Genomic DNA, 22,625 nt, shown 5'->3' on the forward strand with positions numbered 1-22,625 from the left:
TTGGGCTTTCCAGCAATATTATAATAGTCCATACTTTGCCTGAGATTTGATGGCCCAAACTGGCGTTTAAACGCCCACCAGAGACCCCTTTTTTGGCATAAAACACCCAAACTGGCACCAGAATTGGAGTTAAACGCCCAAACTGGCATCCAAGCTGGCGTTTAACTCCAGAAAAGGCCTATGCACGTGTAAAGCTCAATGCTCATCCTAAACACATACCAAGTAGGCCCCGAAAGTGGATTTCTGCACTATATGTACTTAGTTACTTATTTTCTGTAATCCCTAGTAACTAGTTTAGTATAAATTGCACTTTTTACTATTGTATTCGGATCTTATGCCATGCCTAGACCTTTTTCTCTTATGTATTTTCTACGGTGGAGTTTCTACACCTCATAGATTAAGGTGCGGAGTTCTGCTGTTCTTCATGAATTAATGCACGTACTATTGTTTCTCTTTCAATTCACGCTTACTTCTTCTCCAAGATATACTCTTGTACTTAATTCGGTCAAGTCAGAATGAAGGGGTGACCCGTGACAATCACCCACTATCTTCGTTACTCGCTTAGCCAAGATCCACGTGCCTGACAACCACAAGCGGTCTACATGATGTTCAACGTAGTCATTGGACGACAGCCGGAGTATAGTCTCTTGGGTCTCTGATCCACGGAACTGACTTGTCTCTCCTAACAATAAAGCATTCGAATTCGTGAGATTAGAACCTTCGTGGTATAAGCTAGAACCAATTGACAGCATTCCTGAGATCCGGAAAGTCTTAACCTTGTCTGTGGTATTCCGAGTAGGATCCGGGATGGGATGACTGTGACGAGCTTCAAACTCACGAATGTTGGGTACAGTGACAGTATGCAAAAGGATAGAGAGATCCTATTCCGACACAAGTGAGAACCGACAGATGATTAGCCGTGCGGTAGCTGTGCCTGGTATTTTTCATCCGAGGCGAGAAATCTGACAGTTGATTAGCCGTACAGAAACTGTAGCCTAGACCATTTTCACTGAGAGGATCATACAGCTGGCCATGGAAGGGAGCACACATGATTGGATGAAGACAATAGGAAAGCAGAGGTTCAGAAGCAACAAAGCATCTTCAAAAGCTTATATGAAATTCCCACCAATGAATTACATAAGTATCTTTATTTTATTTTATGTTTTATTTATCCTTTAATTATCAAAACCTCATAACCATTTGAATCTGCCTGACTAAGATTTACAGGATGACCATAGCTTGCTTTAAGCCGACAATCTCCGTGGGATCGACCTTTACTCGCGTAAGGTTTTATTACTTGGACGACCCAGTGCACTTGCTGGTTAGTTGTATCGGAGTTGTGAGAAGTGTAAATCACAATTCCGTGCACCAAGCACTAATTCACCTTCTTCCATATCAATTAGAGCTCGTCCAGTGGCTAGGAATGGTCTTCCTAGAGTTATAGAGGCATTCTCATCCTCCCTTGTGTCAAGAATCACAAATTCTGCTGGGAGGAAGAACTTACCCACTTTGACCAAGATATTTTTCACTAATCCGTATGCAAGCTTTATAGATTTGTCTACCATCTGTAATGCTATCCTTGTGGGTTGTGCGTCTTGGATTTGCAACTTCTTCATCACAGACAAGGGCATTAAATTGATGCTTGCTCCCAAATCACAAAACGCTTTCTCAAAGGTTATGCTCCCAATGGTGCATGGAATTTGAAAGCTCCCTGGATCCGGCATCTTCCTTGGTAAATTATTCTGAATGATAGCACTACATTCCTTAGTCAGGACAACTATCTCATCTCCCTTTAAAGGCTTCTTCTTTGACAACAACTCCTTCATAAATTTGACATAGAGAAACATTTGTCCAAAACCTCAGCAAAAGGAATATTGATTTGCAACTTTCTGAAGACTTCCAAGAACTTAGAAAAGTGCTTCTCCTTGGTTTCCTTTTGATGTCTCTGAGGATATGGCATTTTAGTCTTGTACTCAGGAGCCTTTGGCAATGTAGGATAACTGTCAAGAGAGTCTGGGAATGGGTTGTCCGCACGCTTTGGAGGGACGTGCTCTACTTCCTCATTCTTCTCTTCTGGAGCTTCTTTTTCAACTGGCTCCTCGTTAACTTTTGCTTCCGTACTTGCCATTTGTCCACTTATTAAGGTGATAGCATTGCATTCCTCTCTTGGATTTGGAATTGTGTTACCAAGAAGGCTATTAGTGGTTCTCTTGTCCAAGTTCTTGGTTGATGCTCTGGTTTTCTCTCTAAAACTTGCCAATATTGCTTCCAAATTATTGTTCTGCTGGGGATGAGAAGTTGTTTGCTGAGATGACTGAAACTAGTGGTTATTAAAATTATTCTGTTGAAAGCCGTCCTGAGAATTATTGTTGAAATTCTGAGGTCTCTGAGGTTGGTCCTTCCACCCAAAATTTGGGTGATTTCTCCACCTCTGATTGTATGTCTTAGAATATAGATCATTATAGGGATTTTTAGGACCACTCCCCATGTAATTGACCTGTTCAGAAGAGGATTGAGCATAATCATAATTATCATTTTGCACAAAATTACCTGTCATGTCATATGAGACCGCTTGAGGTGGATTTTGGGTGTTGATAGCTGAGACTTGCATGTCACTCATCTGTTGAGTAAGTAGATTTATTTACTGAGACATAAGCTTGTTCGGAGCAAGAATAGCATTGAGAGCTTCTACTTCCATAACACCCTTCTTCTGAGGAGCCTAAGAGTTCACAGGATTCTTGTTAGATGAGTATAAATATTGGTTGCTAACAGCCAATTCAATAAGCTCAATAGTCTCTTCCGGTGTCTTCTTCTTGTACAGTGAACCACTTGCAGAATTATCTAAGCACATCTTGGACATTTCACCAAAACCTTCATAAAAGATATTTAGTTGGGTCCATTTGGAGAACATGTCCGGAGGGCATTGCCTAGTCAGTAGCTTGTATCTCTCCCAAGCTTCATAAAGAGTTTTACCATCCTTCTGCCTGAAGGTCTGAACCTCCATCCTAAGCTTAGTCAGCTTCTTTGGTGAGAAAAATTTAGTAAGAAACTCAGTAACAACCTTTTCCCAAGTATCCAAACTCTCCTTGGGTTGGGAATCTAGCCATAGCTTTGCTCCATCCCTCAGAGCAAATGGGAAGAGCATGAGTTTGTACACCTCAGGGTTCACTCCATTTGTCTTCACAGTATCACAAATCTGCACAAAATTAGAAATAAATTGATTTGGGTCTTCTTGGAGAAGACCATGATACTGGCAGTTTTGTTGCACCAGGGTGACCAATTGTGGCTTTAACTCAAAGTTGTTCGCAGCTATAGAAGGCACCACAATGCTTTTTCCATAAAGATCTACAGTAGGAGCATAGTAAGAGCCAAGCACTCTCCTTTTTTGCTCATTCCCATTCGGATTTGCCATATTGGCATTAGCAGCATTATTAGGATCCATAATGGATTCTGCAGCCTTGTAAAGTCTTGCTTATTACAAACGTCGCCTGAAAGTCCTTTCAGGTTCAGGATCAAAGTCTAAGAGAGGTTCCTTGTCTCTATTCCTACACATAGACAGACAGAAGACAAGAAAGGATGGAACTCTCTACGTCAGAGTGCAGAGAATTCCCAATGAGGTAACTTGTGTAAATAGATAAATGTACTGAATAAAACAAACACTAAAATTCAAAAATTACTATTAAAATTAAGACTAATTTTTTTGAAATTACTAGGCAAATTAAATAACAAGAATTAAAATAAGACTAACTAGGGAACACCAAACTTAATTTCAGAAATTAAGAAAAATGTTAGTACTATTTATTTATTTATTTTGAAAATACTAAAGCAAAATTTAAATAAAATTAAAACTAAAATGCCTAATCTAAGCAATCAAACAACTAATAGTTGTTAATCACTATCACCGACAACGGCGCCAAAAACTTGGTGTGGAATTTACAATCACAAACTAACCGACAAGTGTACCGGGTCGTACCAAGTAGTACCTCAAGTGAATGAGGGTCGATCCCACGAGGATTGATGGACTAAGCAACAATGGTTAAGTAATTTACTTAGTTAGACAAACAAAAAATGGTGTTTGAGAGTTCAAAAAGCATTAAACAGGAACTCAGAATATCAGAAGACAGGCAATAAATAAGTTGGGAATAAAATATGGAGAAAGCAGTTAAGGCTTCAGAGTTATCTATTTTCCAGATTGACTTTTCTTATTAATTTATTTTAATCATGCAAGATTTAATTCCTGGAAAACTATATATGACTAAACCCTAATTTCTTAGACCTTTTTAGTGTCCTCTAAAATTCATCAATCGCTAATTTCTTGGTCAATTAATTCCAATTAGAGGGTGAAGTTTAATTCTAGTTATATGCCACAAAAATTCTAATTAACTAAATATAAGAGGATTATATGTCACGTATCCCGTTAAATCCAAATAATTAGAAATTTAGGATAATATGTTTTCAAACTGTTGTTCAAGTAAAGAGCTTTTCCAAGATATACAAGAACTCAATTAGAAAGAGGGTCATACTTCCGTTCCACCCAATTTCATAAAATAAAGAACAAAAACAATTCTTAAAATATAAGTCAGTACATAAATTAAAATAGAAAAAACAAGCAACAAAATCAATCCATACAATAGATAGATATCCTAACCTTAACAGTGGAGGTTTAGTTGCTCATGGAAAAGAGTGAAAACTAGGATTCTGGTAAACTGTAAATTTCGAATGAGGTGGAATCCTCCAGAAGAGAAGTTTCTTTTCACTTTTATATCTAATCCTAATTAATTTAAAAATCTATTTTCTAAAACTAAAATAATATCTTTTCCTATTTTAAAATAAAATACAAAATTAATCAAAATTAATTAAACTATCCGTGCAGCCTTTGGAAGAAGATTGGGGGCCACTGGTATTATCAAGATCCACGCTGAACTTGGAAATTTCCAAGATCAGCGTGGAGGAGGCAGTGGCATCTTTAGTGTGTTTCTTTGAATCCATGTTGAACTTGGCTTTTCCCAAGTTCAGCGTGGAGAAGGCAGCGTGTGCTTCCCTGGGAGTTCTCAAATCCACGCTGAACTTGGCAGGAACCAAGTTCAACGTGGATGATGCAGAGGTTGCTGGAGGTGAAATGTGCACTATTATATATCGTTGGAAAGCCCTGAAAGTTATCTTTCCAATGTTTTTAGAATTACCTCAATTGGATCTCTGTAGCTTAAGTTATTCTCGTCTGAGTACAAGAAGGTCAGGATTGACAGCATCATTCGCTTTCTTCCTTTTTTGCTACAAAACTTCGTCAAATTCTTTCGAATGCTACCTGAAATAAATAGAATTATGAACAACTTAAAGTAGCATCCATAGTGGCTAAAAGATATTTAATTTTTTATTAAACTTGGCAATTCAAGTGCAAATTCACAAGGAAAAGATAGATAAGATGCTCACGCATCAATATCCCTTGGAGTAGATTCAAGACGGAGTTTTACGGGAAATATTTCTTACATGCAATTCGCATTGCAAAAAAATTAGAGTTAATGCAACTGAAGCAAGAAAATATGTCTGTTGCTGACTATACCCGAGAATTTGACAACTTGTGTCATCTCTCAAGAGTTTGTCAAGGAAATCCAGCCGACTATGAGGCATGGAAGTGTGTTCAGTATGAGAAAGGGCTTAGAAGAGACATCTTCAACTGCGTGAGTCCGCAAAGGTTAATGAATATTCCTGAATTGATTACAAAAATTAAATTTGCAGAACGTTACTCCATGAAGTCAGCAATGTTATAGGAAGGCTATGGAGAGACTACTCCAGATGAGCCGTATAAAGCTGGGGCATATAACGCGAGACTGTCCACACAAGAAACGTCGGGATGCATTCGAATCTGATCTTCAGACCTAAGGTAACCATAAGCTAGCAGTTGAGTTTTTAACTACCTTGCGTATCATTAATATATGTATGATCCATTTGTGAAGCACGACAAGTTTTGATGATCGTGGAGTCCGAGCCGATGGTTAGTTGAAGACTACTAGTTGTTGAGATGGAGCAATACTTAGCTACCTTAGATGAGTGGCTAGGTTCTTAGAAGATAAAAATCAGAATGACGAAGTAGAAGCCGGGTGAATTATACCTAAGGAATTGGAACCGTTGAGAGCTATGCAGAGTTACCGTTTGAAATCTAGTGACATTCAAATTTCAAGGAAAAGGAATAGAGCGAGTACAACCTTTAGTTGTTAATTAATCGAGAGACAAGTAGAGGTGAGACCGAATTACTATACGAGAGAGTTCCAAGACCGTTCTTGAAGATGTACCAGAATTTCCACCTTATAGAGAGCGTGAGTTGGTCATAAACGTAGTGTCAAAAATCGGATCAGTGTTGATTGCACTACAAGAGAAGACATTATTAGAATCAGTAGAGTTCAAGACCGAGTTAAAGAGAGTACTGGAAGAGAGGATCGTCCAACTAAGTGTTTCTTTGCGAGAGCGTGCCAACTAATCATCACGACTTAATATAAGCTTTCTCTTATAGCCTCAATTGAAAGCCCTATTTTGAACCTTCTTCTGTAAAAGGCCAACTCATTGTTCTTCCGATCTTGTTCCTTACTCGTACAAAGTTTGTATCTTTTGAATTCAGCCTGAACTCATCATAAGATAATCACATTATTTTTTAGTGCTGGTGACCTGCAGTGCGGGAAATTGCCCCTTGTGTAAACTCGCATTCCTTTCAAGCCAACTAGAACCTATATAATCCGACATGCCTTATTCTTTCTATTTAAGCTTTGATTCGAACTTCTTTCCTAAAATGCAACTAGGCTTCTCCTCTTGTGCATCCCATTAGTTCTGTACAACTCCGGTTAACTGTATGTAAGACTTTCTTCTGAATTCTTGTGAACACCGTTCGTGCTACTCATTCGTTCCTTTGAACATAACTCTTCTTTGAAAAATAAACTCGTATTGGATTTTGCGTCACACATAACTCTTAGATGCAATTATTAGAGTGTCAATCCTTTAGAGCAAGACTTTGGAACATGAAAGTAAACCGGCGACATTACAAGGGAATTCAAAACCTTAATCCTCACCGATCGTATCGCTCATGACTAAATAGATGCAATAAGGTGCACGTGTGAATCAAATACCAGGATACGTTGGAAGCCTTTGAGCCATGGAAAGAAGATTGATCTTTATGCCAATTCTTGTATCACTTAAGCCTAATGGACCATTTAAGAAATTACTACGATGCATTATTGGAGGACTTAAGAAGCGTGCTGATGCGACATCATGAGGTTGGAGTAGACGCCCTAAGCAAGAAGTTTATAAGGGATTCTTGGACGTAATTTCAAAGGAGGAAATGTTAGATGAGTTGAAGTTCTAAGTTGGAGAATGAGAGTGTAGAGTGAAAATGTCAGACTAAGTCCATTGCCAGTTTACAACGTGGTATCGACAAGATGCAAGACGCATAGCAAGACAATAAGGAGCCGCTAAAGATATCAAAGTTTGGTAAACAAAGGAGAATTAAAAAGAGATTTATATGCCTAATGCAAATGCCAAAATAGAGATCGTAGGGTCAAGGGCTTTGATGAGGGAAAAACGATTTCTACACAAACCAACCGGCAAATATACCGGGTCGCATCAAATAGTAAAACTCACAAAAGTGAGGTCGATTCCACAAGGATTGATGGATCAAGCAATTTTAGTGAGGTGATTAGTCTAGTTAAGCGAATATTAATGAATTGAGTGAAATTTGAGTAACAGAATATAAATTGCAGGGAATTTAAAGTGCATAATGTAAATTGACAGAAACTTAAATAGTAAGAAACTTAAATTGCACGAAGGATAAATTGCAGGAAATATAAATGGGATTGGGTGCTGGGAAATTAAAGGAAGCTGTAAATTCAATGACAATTAAAATGAAGATCAACAGAATGAAAGATTCATTAGGGATTGGAGATATCATTATCCATCATGAATCAGAAGGGTCTCAACTCCTTCCTCAATCATATGAGTAGATCTATGGCGGATTAAAATTGATTGGATCCTAATTTCTTGGCAATCCAATCTCTCTAATCACAATCAATCTTGACAAATCCTTGATCCAATTGTCATGAGAAGAGGTTAAGTGCATATCTCTCATCCACAAGCCACACAATCTCTCAAGATCTCAATTCCTCTCGAATGGTGTTGATCAAGAGAGTTGTGAGAGATAGAGCTTCAGTTCTAATTTCCATGATTCCCCTTCCGAGGTTCACATGGAAATTCAATGGATCCAAACCCCCTTCCAAAGTGAATGGATCTAATCAACACAGAAGTTATCTCCTAGCTACTCAAGCGGATTGAGAAGAAGAAGATGTTCATCAATCCATTAGAATTATAATAGAGCTCCTCCCCCTAATGAAGTGGGGTACTGGATCATTACTCTTAGAACAAGTGCAGAGAATTTAAATTGCATGAAAATAGATTCAGCTCAAGGTAAACTCAAAATTTCAGAAGAGCAGAAGTGCAGGAAATTGAATTGCATAAAATTAAACTGAATTCCATACAATTGAAATGTAAAAGTGTAGAAAAGAGCAGAAGTGTATCAAACTAAAATTCTATACTACACTCTCTGGAGTCTCTAATCCTCTAAGAGAGTTCTGGAGTCTCTAATCCTCCAGCCTTCCATTCCTACCCTCCTTCAACATCTATCAAACATTCTTCTATTTATACTCTTCTTTTCATCCCCAAAATGGGTTTTCAGTGTACTTAGATGTGGACTTTTGGCCTTGGTTGAAGCTAGTTGAGAGTGGGTCTTCAGTTGGTGCGGTGGGGACCTTCCCAGGAGAACGTAGCGTTCGTTAGGAGAGCGGAGCGCTCAGGCATCCACGCGTACGCGTCTCCTGCGCTTGCGTGTCCCTTGCATTTTTGCCCCTCGACGTGTACGCGTGGGCATTCACTAAACGAACGTAGCATTCATGCAACGAACACTACCCATGCGTACACGTCACATACACGTACACGTGGATTGCAAAAATGCCATTTCCACGCTGATGCTCCATGCATGCGTTTGTGCAATCCATCACCATTGCCATACCCACGCGTACGCGTCATGCACGTGTGCACGTCGGTGACTAAATTTGAATTCCAATTTCTGAAGTGTCACAGGCACTCATTCAAAGTGAACGTAGCATTCTTTGCTGGTGAACGCTGATCCTCCTTCCACGCGTGTGCGCCATGCATGCTTACCCATGGATTTTCAAAAGTATCATCCTGCGTGTGAGTGTCTTGTACGTGTGCGCATTGCTTGTGAACGTAGCGTTCATCAAATGAACGTAGCATTCTCCTGTACTTCTTCCTTCTTTGTTTCTTTCTCTCATCTTTTCACCTGTCATCAATCAAACATGCAATCAAAGCCTAACCAAAATCATAAGGTTTTGCATCATTCATAATAATCACCTAATTCTTGCATAAATCTCATGATTTTATGTAAAATTAACAATGTTTGATTGAATCAAGACAACTATGAATTTTTCATCCAGACACCTACTTATTGCCTAAGAAATGCATGAAAACCTAATAAAATAAATGAAAAAGGGTTGTAAAACTAGCCTAAGATGACTTGTCATCACAACACCAAACTTAAACCTTGCTTGTCCTCAAGCAAGCACTAAAACATAAGGAGAATAAATGAAAACAGAGAGAGGTATAAGCCTTTTATTGGAAGACAATTAGTTCTGGTTAATGAGGTTTTCATGCATGATATTCTTAGTGATTTTTATTTGTAGCTAGCGTATGGACACTCCTTTGGATTCTCACTTGAATTATAAAGAAAAAAGAGACTTGTTATGATTTGGTCCTTAGTTTTTCTTGCTCTCTTTTGATTTGAGCTTTATTGTTTAGCTGAGGTTTAATGCTATGTGTTAAGGCAGCTCTTTAAAGTAAGCTTTCAGCCAGCATTCCCGCTCCAGTTGGCTCAAGATGATAAGTGTTGAGACACCCCTAAAGACTTACTTGCTCAAGCCTCTCCTTAGCACATACACATCACAGGCATCTAGCTTGTTTTATTCTTTGGAAATTAATGTCCAGCACCTCTTTGCGTCACTAAATGCTTTGTCTCAAAGTAGCTCTTGATGGTGGACTTTCAGTTGGCAATCCCGGGTTAGTTAACTCAAGTTGCCGGGTGATGAAGCACCCCTTAGAACCTAGTTATCCAAGCTTATCTTTGTAGAAGAACATCATAGGCATATATCCAAACCTCAATCCATTGGTGCCCAGCCTTATTTATTTCTTTTTATTTCTTTCTCTTGCAATTTTTTCTTTTATTATGGACCTTTTTCATTTGTAAAGAAATCATGAAATGTAACTCAAGTTCATATCTCAAAGTCATGCCAACCTTCAGCCTTATTCATAAATAAACTAATGAACCAGCACATACCACCACATAACTTTACTCTATCTTTTGTTAAAACAGACCTTTACTCTTTCTCTATTTCACAACAATTCTTCTTTTATTCAAGCATGGGGAACAAAACCTACAACTTAAGTAAGATGAAGATGAAGCAAGCACTTAGACTAGCAAGTCATAATAGCATGAAAACAAACAAATTAACAGACAACACTTCACTCTAACAGGACACTAATCAACAAGGGAACGATTGCACTTTCAATTAACACATTTAAGCTAAAGACAGTAAAGTAACAATACAACCTCTTGGAGTCCACTTGTTTTCCTTCTTGTCATTACCATTCTTAGCTTTTGTGCCCTCCTTCACCTCTTTAGATGATGGTGTGTATTTCTTCCAAGAGATTGAGTGTCTTCCTGCAAAGAATTTAAAAGTTGCTTATTCCTCAAGCACTTGAGAAATGGTTAGCATGCATGTATGCTTGTGATTTTATTAACTTATGTTGGTGTGGGAACACCAAACTTAGTTCCTTGCCTATTTCTATATGCAGCAGAGTGGACACATGCAGGAAATATCGAGTGGTTAAAGAAAACTATAAACTAGAAAGCAACAATGGTTAAGTAGTTTTCCTGATTGTTTAGAGCTAGTGACTAATCATGTTGAGGGTTGAAATGTATTTTTAATGAAATCTTTGGGGGAACACCAAACTTAGCATCCCACATTCACCTCTGAATTGTTTTGGTGTGCAACACTAAACTTAGCTTCTTACAATACAGATAAATGTACTTAACTCTTTTATTGAAATAACTAAGAAAAAATAACTACCTCTGGTTGGGTTGCCTCCCAACAAGTGCTTCTTTAATGTCACTAGCTTGACATCTTGTTCTTTGATCACGGAGGTTAAAAATCATAGTGCCTCAACTTTTCCCCTCTTACTGTGAATTTTCTTCTAGTCTCCTCTTTGATGATCTCTTGTTGAGGATCTCATCTGGTAGTTTTGGTTCTAGTTCCTTGAGTTCTTTGGTCTGTTGCACTATTTCTACTTCTTTCAAGCATAGGTTCAGAAGTCTTGGAGTTAACTCCTTGAATGCTTCCCTTAAGCTTTGATCTCTGGTCCTATCCTTCATGCATTCTTCTTCTTGAGTGGGCTCATGTAGAGTCTTGAAGACATGAAATGCTAGGTGCTCATTATGTACTCTTAGCAACAGCTCCCCTTTTTCAACATCTATCAATGCTCTGCCCGTAGCTAAAAAAGGCCTCCCTAGAATGATGGGAGTGTTAGGGTCATCTTCCATATCTAGGATAACAAAGTCTGCTGGAAGAAAGAATTTTTCTACTTTTACTAGCACATTCTCCACAACTTCTAGTGCTTGCTTAATGGATTTGTCAGCCACTTGGAGAGCTATTCGAGTGGATTTCAGCTCAAGAATGTGAAGTTTCCTCATGAGAGATAGAGGCATTAAGTTTATGCTTGCACCAAGATCACAGAATGATTTCTCAATTGTTATGTTTCCTATGGTGCAAGGTATATAAAACCTTCCAGGATCATCCTTCTTCTCTGGTAAACCTCTTTGGAGAATAGCACTACACTCCATTGTCATCTCAACAATTTGTCCTTCTTTCAAGGATCTTTTCTTCGTTAGCACTTCTTTCATAAATTTGGCATATAATGGCATCTGTTCAAGTGCTCTAAGAAAGAAATATTGATGCTGAGTGTCTTGAATCTGTCCAGAAATTTTGAATATTGCTTATCCTCATTCTCTTTCTTGAACGTTTGAGGGTATGGAAGTTTGGGGACATATGGCTTCACCCCTTCCTTCTTCTCTTGCAGTTGTGGTTCAAGAATGTTCTCTCTCCCTTTGAGATTCATGCATTCTTGGTTTTCTAATCCTCTTCACTTTGTGTTCTGGTACACGGAATTGTGATCACACTTTTCACAACTCCGGTACAACTAACCAGCAAGTGCACTGGGTCGTCCAAATAATAAAACCTTACGCGAGTAAGGGTCGATCCCACGGAGATTGCTGACTTGAAGCAAGCTATGGTCATCCTGTAAATCTTAGTCAGGAGGATTCAATTGGTTATGAGTTTTGATAATTGAAAGATAAATAAAGACGTAAATTAAAAGAAAGATACTTCTGTAATTCATTGGTGGGAATTTTAGATAAGCATTTGGAGATGCTTTGTTCCTTCTGAACCTCTGCTTTCCTATTGTCCTCATCCAATCATGCGTGCCCCCTTCCATGGCAAGCTGTATGTTGGTGGATCACCGTTGTCAATGGCTACCTTCCGTCCTCTCAGTAAAAATGGTCCAGGTACATTTTCTATACGGCTAGTCAACTGTCGGATCTCTCGTCTCGGATGAAAAATACCAGGCACAGCTACCGCACGGCTAATCATCTGTCGGTTCTCACTTATGTCGGAATAGGATCTCTCTATCCTTTTACACATTGTCACTGCGCCCAGCATTTGTTAGTTTGAAGCTCATCACAATCATCCTATCCCAGATCTTACTCGAAATACCACAGACAAGGTTTAGACTTTCCAGATCTCGGGAATGCTGCCAATTGGTTCTAGCCTCTACCACGAAAGTTCTAATCTCACGGATTTGAATGCTCTGCTGTCAGGAGAGGCAAGTGAAATCCATGGATCAGAGACCCAAGAGACTATACTCCGGCTATCGTCCAATGACTACGTTGAACATCATGTAGACCGCTTGTGGTTGTCAGGCACGCGGATCTTGGCTAAGCAAGTAATGAAGATAGTGGGTGATTGTCACGGGTCATCCCTTCATTCTGACTTAACTGAATTAAGTACGAGAGTATATCTTAGAGAAGAAGTAAGTGTGAATTGAAAGGGAAACAATAGTACTTGCGTTAATCCATGAAGAATAGCAGAGCTCCACACCTTAATTGATGAGGTATAGAAACTCCACCATTGAAAAATACATAAGAGAAAAAGGTCTAGGCATGGGTGAATAGCCAGCCTCCTAAATGTGAAAAATGGCATTAGATGATATGAATACAATAGTAAAAAGTGCTAGTTATACTAAACTAGTTACTAAGGATTACAGAAAATAAGTAACTAAGTGCAGATAGTGCAGAAATCTACTTTCGGGACCTACTTGGTGTGTGCTTGGGCTGAGCATTGAGCTTTACATGTGCATAGGCCTTTTCTAGAGTTAAACGCCAGCTTGGATGTCAGTTTGGGCGTTTAACTCCAGTTCTGGTGCCAGTTTCGGCGTTTTACGCCAGAAAAGGGTCTCTGGCTGGCGTTGAACGCCAGTTTGGGCCATCAAATCTTGGGCAAAATATGAACTATCATACATTATTGGAAAGTCCAAGATGTTATCTTTCTAGCTCAATTGAGAACGCACCAATTGGACCTCTGTAACTCCATAAAAACGCGTTTGAGTGCATAGAGGTCAGAATCCAACAGTATCTACAGTTCTTTCTCAGCCTCTGAATCAGATTTTTGCTCAGGTCCTTCAACTTTAGCCAGAAAATACCTAAAATTATAGAAAAACACAAAAACTCATAGTAAAGTCCAAAAATGTGATTTTTGCATAAAAACTAATAAAAATATAATGAAAAGTAACAAAAACATACTAAAAACTACCTAAAAGCAATGCCAAAAAGCGTATAAATTATCCGCTCATCACAACACCAAACTTAAATTATTGCTTGTCCCCAAGCAACCAAAAACAAAATAAGATAAAAAATAAGAGAAAATACAATAAATTTCAAAAATATCAATGAAGAGTAGTTTTAATTAGATGAGCGGGACTGTTAGCTTTTTGCCTCTGAATAGTTTTGGCATCTCTCTATCCATTGGAGTTCAGAATTGTTGGCTTCTTTAGGAACTCAGAAATACAGATAATGTTATTGATTTTCCTAGTTAAGTTCTTTTTTATTCTTGAACACAGCTACTTTATGAGTTTTGGCCGTGACCCTTAGCATTTTATTTTCCAGTATTACCACCGGATACATAAATGCCACGGCCACATAACTGGGTGAACCTTTTTAGATTGTGACTCAGCTTTGCTAGAGTCCCCAGTTAGAGGTGTCCAGAGTTCTTAAGCACACTCTTTTGCTTGGGATCACGACTTTTTACCGCTCAGTCTCAAGCTTTTCACTTGGACCTTCATGACACAAGCACATGGTTAGGGACAGCTTGATTTAGCCGCTTAGGTCAGGATTTTATTCCTTTGAGCCCTCCTATCCATTAATGCTCAAAGCCTTGGATCTATTTTACCCTTGCCTTTTAGTTTAAAGGGTTACTGGCTTTTTCTGCTTGCTCTTTCTTCTCTTTTTTTTTGCAAGCTTTTGCTTTTCACTGCTTTTTCTTGCTTCAAGAATCAGTTTTATGATTTTTCAGATCACCAATAACATGTATCCTTTTTCATTATTCTTTCAAGAGTCAACTTTTCTTAATTCCAATTTCAAACATGCACTGTTTAAGCATTCATTCAGAAAGCAAGAAATATTGCCACCATATCAAAATAATTAAATTAATTTCAAGATAAATTTCGAAATTTATGCACTTCTTGTTCTTTTGCAAATAAAAACATTTTTCATTTAAGAAAGGTGCGAGATTCATGGAATCATTCATAGCTTTAAGACATAGACACTAGACATTAATGATCATGTAATAAAGACACAAACATAGACAAAACATAAAGCATAGAAACGAAAAAACAAAAAAATAAGAACAAGGAAATTAAAGAACGGGTCTACCTTAGTGACGGCGGCTAGTTCTTCCTCTTGAAGATCCTATGGAGTGCTTGAGCTCCTCGATATCTCTTCCTTGCCTTTCTTGCTCTTCCCTCATGGCTCTTTGGTGTCATTAATGGTTATGGAAAAATAAAAAGCAGAGCTTTTTCTCACACCAAACTTAAAAGGTTTGCTCGTCCTCGAGCAAAAGAAGAAAGAAAGGAGGAGAAAAAAAAGAAATAGAGGAGATAGAGGGGTGTTTTGAATTTGGCTAAGGGGGGTTTAAGTGTTTATGATGTGTGAAACTGAAGGTGGTAAGGAGGGGTATTTATAGGGTAAGAGAGAGGAAATTCGTGTAAGAAGGGGTTAGGTTTGGGAGAGAAGTGTTTTGAATTTGAATGGTGAGGTAGGTGGGACTTTATGATGGGGTTGGGGTAGGTGGGGATCCTGTGGGATTCATAGATCCTGAGGTGTCAAGGAATTCTGGTACCTGCACCTTTCTTGCGTTTAAATGCCTCTGGACAGCCCTTTCTGGCATTTAAACGCCAGTCTGCTGCCTTTCCTGGCATTAAACGCCAGGCTGATGCCCCTTTTTGGCGTTTAACGCCAGCCAAACACCCTTTTCTGGTGTTAAACGCCAGTGTGTCTGCTAATTCTGGCAATTAACGCCAGCCAGACACCCTTTTCTGGCGTTAAACGCCAGTGTGTCTGCCAATTCTGGCGTTTAACGCCAGCTAGACACCCTTTTCTGGCGTTAAACACAAGTCTGTCTGCCAATTCTGGTGTTTAACGCCCAGAATGCTGCCAGACTGGGTGTTAAACGCCTATTCTGCTATCCTTACTGGCGTTTAAATGCCAGTAAGCCTGTCCTCTAGGGTGTGCTATTTTTGATGCTATTTTTAATTCCGCTTTAATTATGTAGCTGTTTTTGTGACTCCACATGATCATCAACCTAAAGAAAACATAAAGTAACAATGGAAAATGAAATGAAAAAGTAATTAACATAGATAAATAAGATTGGGTTGCCTCCCAATAAGCACTTCTTTAATGTCAATAGCCTGACAGTAAGCTCTTACAGAGCTTTACAGATACTCAGAGCATGATTGTGGCCTCCCAACACCAAAGAGTTTGAATGTGGGGGCTCTACATGACTCTGTATGGAGAGAATTAGATGGAGCCTTTCATGCTTCTTCTCCATGTTTACAGAAGAAGATCCTTGAGCCTTAAACACAAGGTAGTCCTCGTTCAATTGAAAAACTAACTCTCCTCTGTCCACATCAATTACAGCCCTTGCTATGGCTAGGAAGGGTCTTCCAAGGATGATGAATTCATCCTCATCCTTCCCAGTGTCTAGGATTATGAAGTCAGCAGGGATGTAAAGGCCTTCAACCTTTACTAAGACATCCTCTACAAGTCCATAAGCCTGTTTCATTGATTTGTCTGCCATTTCTAGTGAGATTCTTGCAGCTTGTACCTCAAAGATCCCTAGCTTCTCCATTATAGAGAGTGGCATGAGGTTTATACCTGACCCCAGGTCACACAGAGCCTTCTCAAAGGTCATGGTGCCTATGGTACAAGGTATTAGGAACCTTCCAAGATCTGGTTTCTTCTGAGGTAATTTCTGATTAGCCAAGGCATTCAGTTCATTGATGAGCAATGGATGTTCATCCTCCCAAGTCTCATTACCAAATAACTTGGCATGCAGCTTCATGATTACTCCTAGATATTGAGCAACTTGCTCTCAAACAATATCTTCATCTTCTTCAGAGGAAGAATACTCATCAGAGCTCATGAATGGCAACAGTAAGTTCAGTAGAATCTCTATGGTCTCTGTAAGAGCCTCAGAATCCTTTGGTTCCTCACTAGGGAACTCCGTAGTGGTCAGTGGACGTCCATTGAGGTCTTCCTCACTGGAAATCACTGCCTCTTTCTCCTCTATAGGTTTGGCCACTTTGGATATATTGATGGCCTTGTACTCTCTCTTTGGATTCTCTTCTGTATTGCTTGGGAGAGTACTATGAGGGATTTCAGTAACTTTTTTACTCAGCTGACCCACTTGTGCCTCCAAATTTCTGACGGAGGACCTTGTTTCAGTCATGAAACTGAGAGTGGTCTTAGATAGATCAGAGACTATGGTTGCTAAGTCAGAGAGGCTCTACTTAGAATTCTCTGTCTGTTGCTGAGAAGATGATAGAAAAGGCTTACTATTGCCAAACCTATTTCTCCCACCATTATTATTATTGAAGCCTTGTTGAGGCTTCTATTGATCCTTCCATGAGAAATTTGGATGATTTCTCCATGAAGGATTATAGGTGTTTCCATAGGATTCTCCCATGTAATTCACCTCTTCCATTGCAGGATTCTCAGGGTCATAAGCTTCTCCTTCAAAGGAGGCTTCTTTAGTACTGCCGGATGCAGCTTGCAATCTAGTAAGATTTTGAGAAATCATATTAACTTGCTGAGTCAATATTTTGTTCTGAGCTAATATGGCATTCAGAGTATCAATCTCAATAACTCCTTTCTTTTGAGTCATCCCATTATTCACAGGATTTTTTTCAGAAGTGTACACGAACTGGTTATTTGCAACCATCTCAATGAGTTCCTGGGCTTCTGCAGGGGTTTTCTTCAGATGAAGAGATCCACCAGCAGAATGGTCCAATGACATCTTGGACAATTCAGACAGACCATCATAGAATATACATAAGATGCTCCATTCTGAAAGCATGTCAGAAGGACACCTTCTGATCAATTGCTTGTATCTTTCCCAAGCTTCATAGAGGGATTCACCTTCCTTCTGTCTGAAGGTTTGAACTTCCACTCTAAGCTTGCTCATCTTTTGAGGTGGAAAGAATTTGACCAAGAAAGCATTGACCAACTTTTCCCAAGATTTCAGGCTTTTCCTAGGTTGTGAGTCCAACCATATCCTAGCTCTATCTCTTATAGCAAATGAGAAAAGCATAAGTTTGTAGACCTTGGGATCAACCCCATTGGTCTTAATAGTGTCACAGATTTGTAAGAATTCAGTTAAGAACTGATGAGGATCTTCCAATGGAAGTCCATGAAACTTGCAATTCTGCTGTATTAGAGAAACTAATTGAGGCTTAAGGTCAAAGTTGTTTGCTCCAATTGCAGGAATTGAGATGTTCCTTCCATAGAAGTTGGAAGTTGGTGCAATAAAGTCACCAAACATCTTCCTTGCATCTCCACCATTGTTCTCAGGTTCGGCTGCCATGTCTGCCTCTTTTTTGAAATTTGTTGTAAGGTCCTCTCCAGAGTGTTGTGCTTTAGCTTCTGTTAGCTTCCTCTAAAGAGTCCTTTCAGGTTCAGGATCAGCTTCAACAAGAATGTCTTTATCCCTATTTCTACTCATATGAAAAAGAAGAGAACAAAGTGAGTAGTAGAATCCTCTATATCACAGTATAGAGATTCCTTTATGTGTCAGAGGAAAAGAAGAATAGAAGAATGAAGTAGAGAGAGAATGAAAAGAATTCGAACACAGAGAAAGGGAGGAGATTCGAATTATTAGATGAGTAGAAGAGAAATGTTAGTAAATAAATAAAATAAATAGAGAGAGATGAGAGAGAGAGTATTCAAATTTTAAGAAGAGGAAAAGAAAAATATTTTTTTATTTAATTAATTAAGTTAGTTTCGAGAATTTGAAAAAGAAATACAAGAAAATTAAAAACTAAAATAATTAGTTAACTAAAAAGATTTTTGAAAAAGTGGTTAGTGATTTTCCAAAATTAGAAGTGGAAATGTAGTTAGGTGGTTTTGAAAAAGATAAGAAATAGTAAACTTTTTTTTAAATTAAAATAAACAAGTCAAGTAGTTAGTTGAAAAAGATTTAAAAATAAATTTTGAAAAGATAAGAAGTTAGAAAAAGATTTTGAAATTAAAATTTTAAAAGATATGATTGAAATTTATTTTGAAAAGGAATTGAAAAAGAAATTAAAAAGATTTGATTTTTAAAATTAAAGTTGATGACTTGACTAACAAGAAACTAAAAGATATGATTCTAGAATTCAAAGATTGAACCTTTCTTAACAAGAAAGTAACAAACTTGAAATTTTTGAATCAATACATTAATTGTTAGCAAGGATTTTCGAAAATATGAAATAAAAGTAAGAAAAAGATTTTGAAAAATTAGTTTTAAAATTTTCGAAAACATTAAAAGAAAAATGAAAAAGATTTTGAAAAATTTTAAGAATGAAATTCAAAAATCATAAAAAAAATGAAAAAGATTTGAAAAGATAAAGTTTTTAAATTGAAATTTTGACTTGACTAACAAGAAACAACTAAATTTTAAAAATTTTTGACCAAGTCAACTCAAAATTTCGAAAATTATGAGAAAAATAAGGAAAAGATATTTTTTTACTTTTGAATTTTTAATGAGGAGAGAGAAAAACAACAAAATGAAACCAAACATAAAAATTTAAGATCAAAACAAATAATGCATGCAAGAACACTTTGAATATCAAAATAAACACCAAGAACACTTTGAAGATCATGATGAACATCAAGAACATATTTTTGAAAATTTTTAGGAAAAGAAAGACATGCAAGACACCAAACTTAAGAACTTTTGTACTAGGGACACTAACAATTCGAAAATGCACCAGAAAAATAAGAAAAGACACAAAACAAGAAAAATTAAAGATCAAACAAGGAAAATCATCAAGAACAACTTGAAGATCATGAAGAACATAATGCATGAATTTTTGAAAATTTTAAGAAAATTAAATTAAAAAAATGCAGTTGACACCATCTTAAAATTTGACACAAGACTCAAACAAGAAACACAAAATTTTTTTGTTTTTCTGATTTTATTAAATTTTTTTGTATTAATTTTTTTAAAAAACCTTTTGAAAAGAAAATAAAGGTTGAAACAAGAAAGCAGGTTACCTAATCTAAGCAACAAGATGAACCGTCAGTTGTCCAAACTCGAACAATCCCCAATAACGGCACCAAAAACTTGGTGAACAGAATTGTGATCACACTTTTCACAACTCTGGTACAACTAACCAGCAAGTGCACGGGGTCGTCCAAGTAATAAAACCTTACGCGAGTAAGGGTCGATCCCACGGAGATTGCCGGCTTCAAGCAAGCTATGGTCATCCTGTAAATCATAGTCAGGCAGATTCAATTGGTTATGAGTTTTGATAATTGAAAGATAAATAAAGACGTAAATGAAAATAAAGATACTTATGTAATTCATTGGTGGAACTTTCAGATAAGCATTTGGAGATGTTTTGTTGCTTCTGAACCTCTACTTTCCTATTGTCTTCATCCAATCATGCATGCTCCCTTCCATGGCAAGCTGTATGTTGGTAGATCACCGTTTTCAATGACTACCATCTGTCCTCTCAGTGAAAATGGTCCAGGTACGGTTTCTATACGGCTAATCAACTATCGGATCTCTCGTCTCGGATGAAAAATACCAGGCATAGCTACCGCACGACTAATCATCTGTCGGTTCTCACTTGTGTCGGAATAGGATCTCTCTATCCTTTTGCACACTGTCACTGCACCCAACATTCGTGAGTTTGAAGCTCGTCACAGTCATTCTATCCCAGATCCTACTCAGAATATCACAGACAAGGTTTATACTTTTCGAATCTCAGAAATGCTGCCAATTGGTTCTAGCCTCTACCACGAAGGTTCTAATCTCGCGGATTTGAATGCTCTGTTGTCAGGAGAGGCAAGTCAAATCCGTGGACTAGAAACCCAAGAGACTATAGTGGGTGACTTTCACGGGTCACCCCTTCATTCTGACTTAATTGAATTAAGTACGAGAGTATATCTTGGAGAAGAAGTAAGCGTGAATTGAAAGAGAAACAATAGTATTTGCATTAATTCATGAAGAACAGCAGAGCTCCGCACCTTAATCTATGAGGTGTAGAAACTCCACCGTTGGAAAATACATAAGAGAAAAAGGTCTAGGTGTGGCCGAATGGCCAGCCTTCCAAATGTGAAAAATGGCATAAGATGATACGAATACAATAGTAAAAAGTGCTATTTATACTAAACTAGTTACTAAGGATTACAGAAAATATGTAACTAAGTGCAGATAGTGCAGAAATCCACTTTTGGAGCCCACTTGGTGTGTGCTTGGGTTGAGCATTGAGCTTTACATGTGCATAGGCCTTTTCTAGAGTTAAACACCAGCTTGGATGCCAGTTTAGGCGTTTAACTCCAGTTCTGGCATTTTACGCCAGAAAAGGGTCTCTGGCTGGCGTTGAACGCCAGTTTGGGCTATCAAATCTTGGGCAAAGTATGGACTATTATACATTGCTGGAAAGCCCAAGATGTTATATTTCCATCCCAATTCAGAACGCGCCAATTAGACTTCTGTAGCTCCATAAAAACTCGTTTGAGTGCACGGAGGTCAGAATCCAACAGCATCTGCAGTCCTTTCTCAGCCTCTGAATCAGATTTTTGCTCAGGTCCCTCAACTTCAGCCAGAAAATACCTGAAATTATAGAAAAACACACAAACATAGTAAAGTCTAGAAATGTGATTTTTGCATAAAAACTACTAAAAATATAATAAAAAGTAACTAAAACATACTAAAAACTACCTAAAAACAATCCCAAAAAGTGTATAAATTATCCGCTCATCATGTTCTTCCTGAATGATGGCTTATTTTCCCATAGTCTTCCCACTTCCCACTGTGATTGCTTGCACTCCCCCCATTTTGTAGCTTTTTATTTGTCTCTTGGGTTGTCTTCAATGGCACAAGGGAAGGCATTTTCTTGCTTCTCACCTATCTCTGTGATTTGTTTAGCCATTTGTTCCATTTGTCTCTCAAGATTTTTGATTGAAGCTTCTTGATCTTGTCTGGCTATCTCTTGAGTTTTGATGAGTTTCTCTATCAACATTTCTAAGTTGGAGATTGACAAACGAATTCTTGTGTGATCTAGAATTTCACAAATAAATTCTCGTTGAAAGTATAGTTTCTAAATCAACAAGAATCCTTTCATACAAAAGATTGTTTGTCACAAATAACAAACCCATAATAAACCAAAGTATTTAAACCTTGGGTCACCTCTCAAGAAATTGCAGGAAAGTGTTCTTATAATTGGTTATGTAAATGTATCTTTTGGGGTTTTTGAAATAAGAAACAAGAAAAGTAAATTGCAAAAGGAATAGACTAATAACTAAAAAAGCTCTTGGCAAGGTGTGAGAACTATAAGTCCTATCCTAGCTATCCTTATCAATTGTGATGAGAATTGTTCATTGCACCTACTTAGTTAACCCTCAACGAATGAAGGAAAGTCAAGTGGACTAATCAATTTGATTCCTCAAGTCCTAGTCAACTCCTAAGGAAAGACTAGCTTTAGTGGAATCCAAATCAATCAGCAACTTTCAATTATCAATCAACAAAGGAGTTTGATAACTCAAGTGTTACCAATTACTCAACCAAGCCAAGAACATAAAATCCTACTCTAACATCCTTCTAAGCATTTTGTCAAGTACTTGGAGGGCATAACATAAAAACATAGAAAACTAGCAAGGAATATTAAATCCAAACTACCAATTGCAAATATCAATCAATAAC

At 37.9% G+C, this 22,625-nt stretch overlaps 1 non-coding gene across 1 annotated transcript; it reads left to right on the forward strand.

The window, feature by feature from the left end:
- The first annotated feature begins 17,786 nt into the window (after positions 1-17,786).
- LOC112714141 (small nucleolar RNA R71) lies at positions 17,787-17,894 on the forward strand. The gene has a single exon (XR_003159097.1). It is a non-coding gene; the product is annotated as a small nucleolar RNA R71 (small nucleolar RNA).
- Positions 17,895-22,625: the final 4,731 nt, after the last annotated feature.

Source organism: Arachis hypogaea, chromosome 9 (assembly GCF_003086295.3).
Source record: "Arachis hypogaea cultivar Tifrunner chromosome 9, arahy.Tifrunner.gnm2.J5K5, whole genome shotgun sequence".
Taxonomy (NCBI): Eukaryota; Viridiplantae; Streptophyta; class Magnoliopsida; order Fabales; family Fabaceae; genus Arachis; species Arachis hypogaea.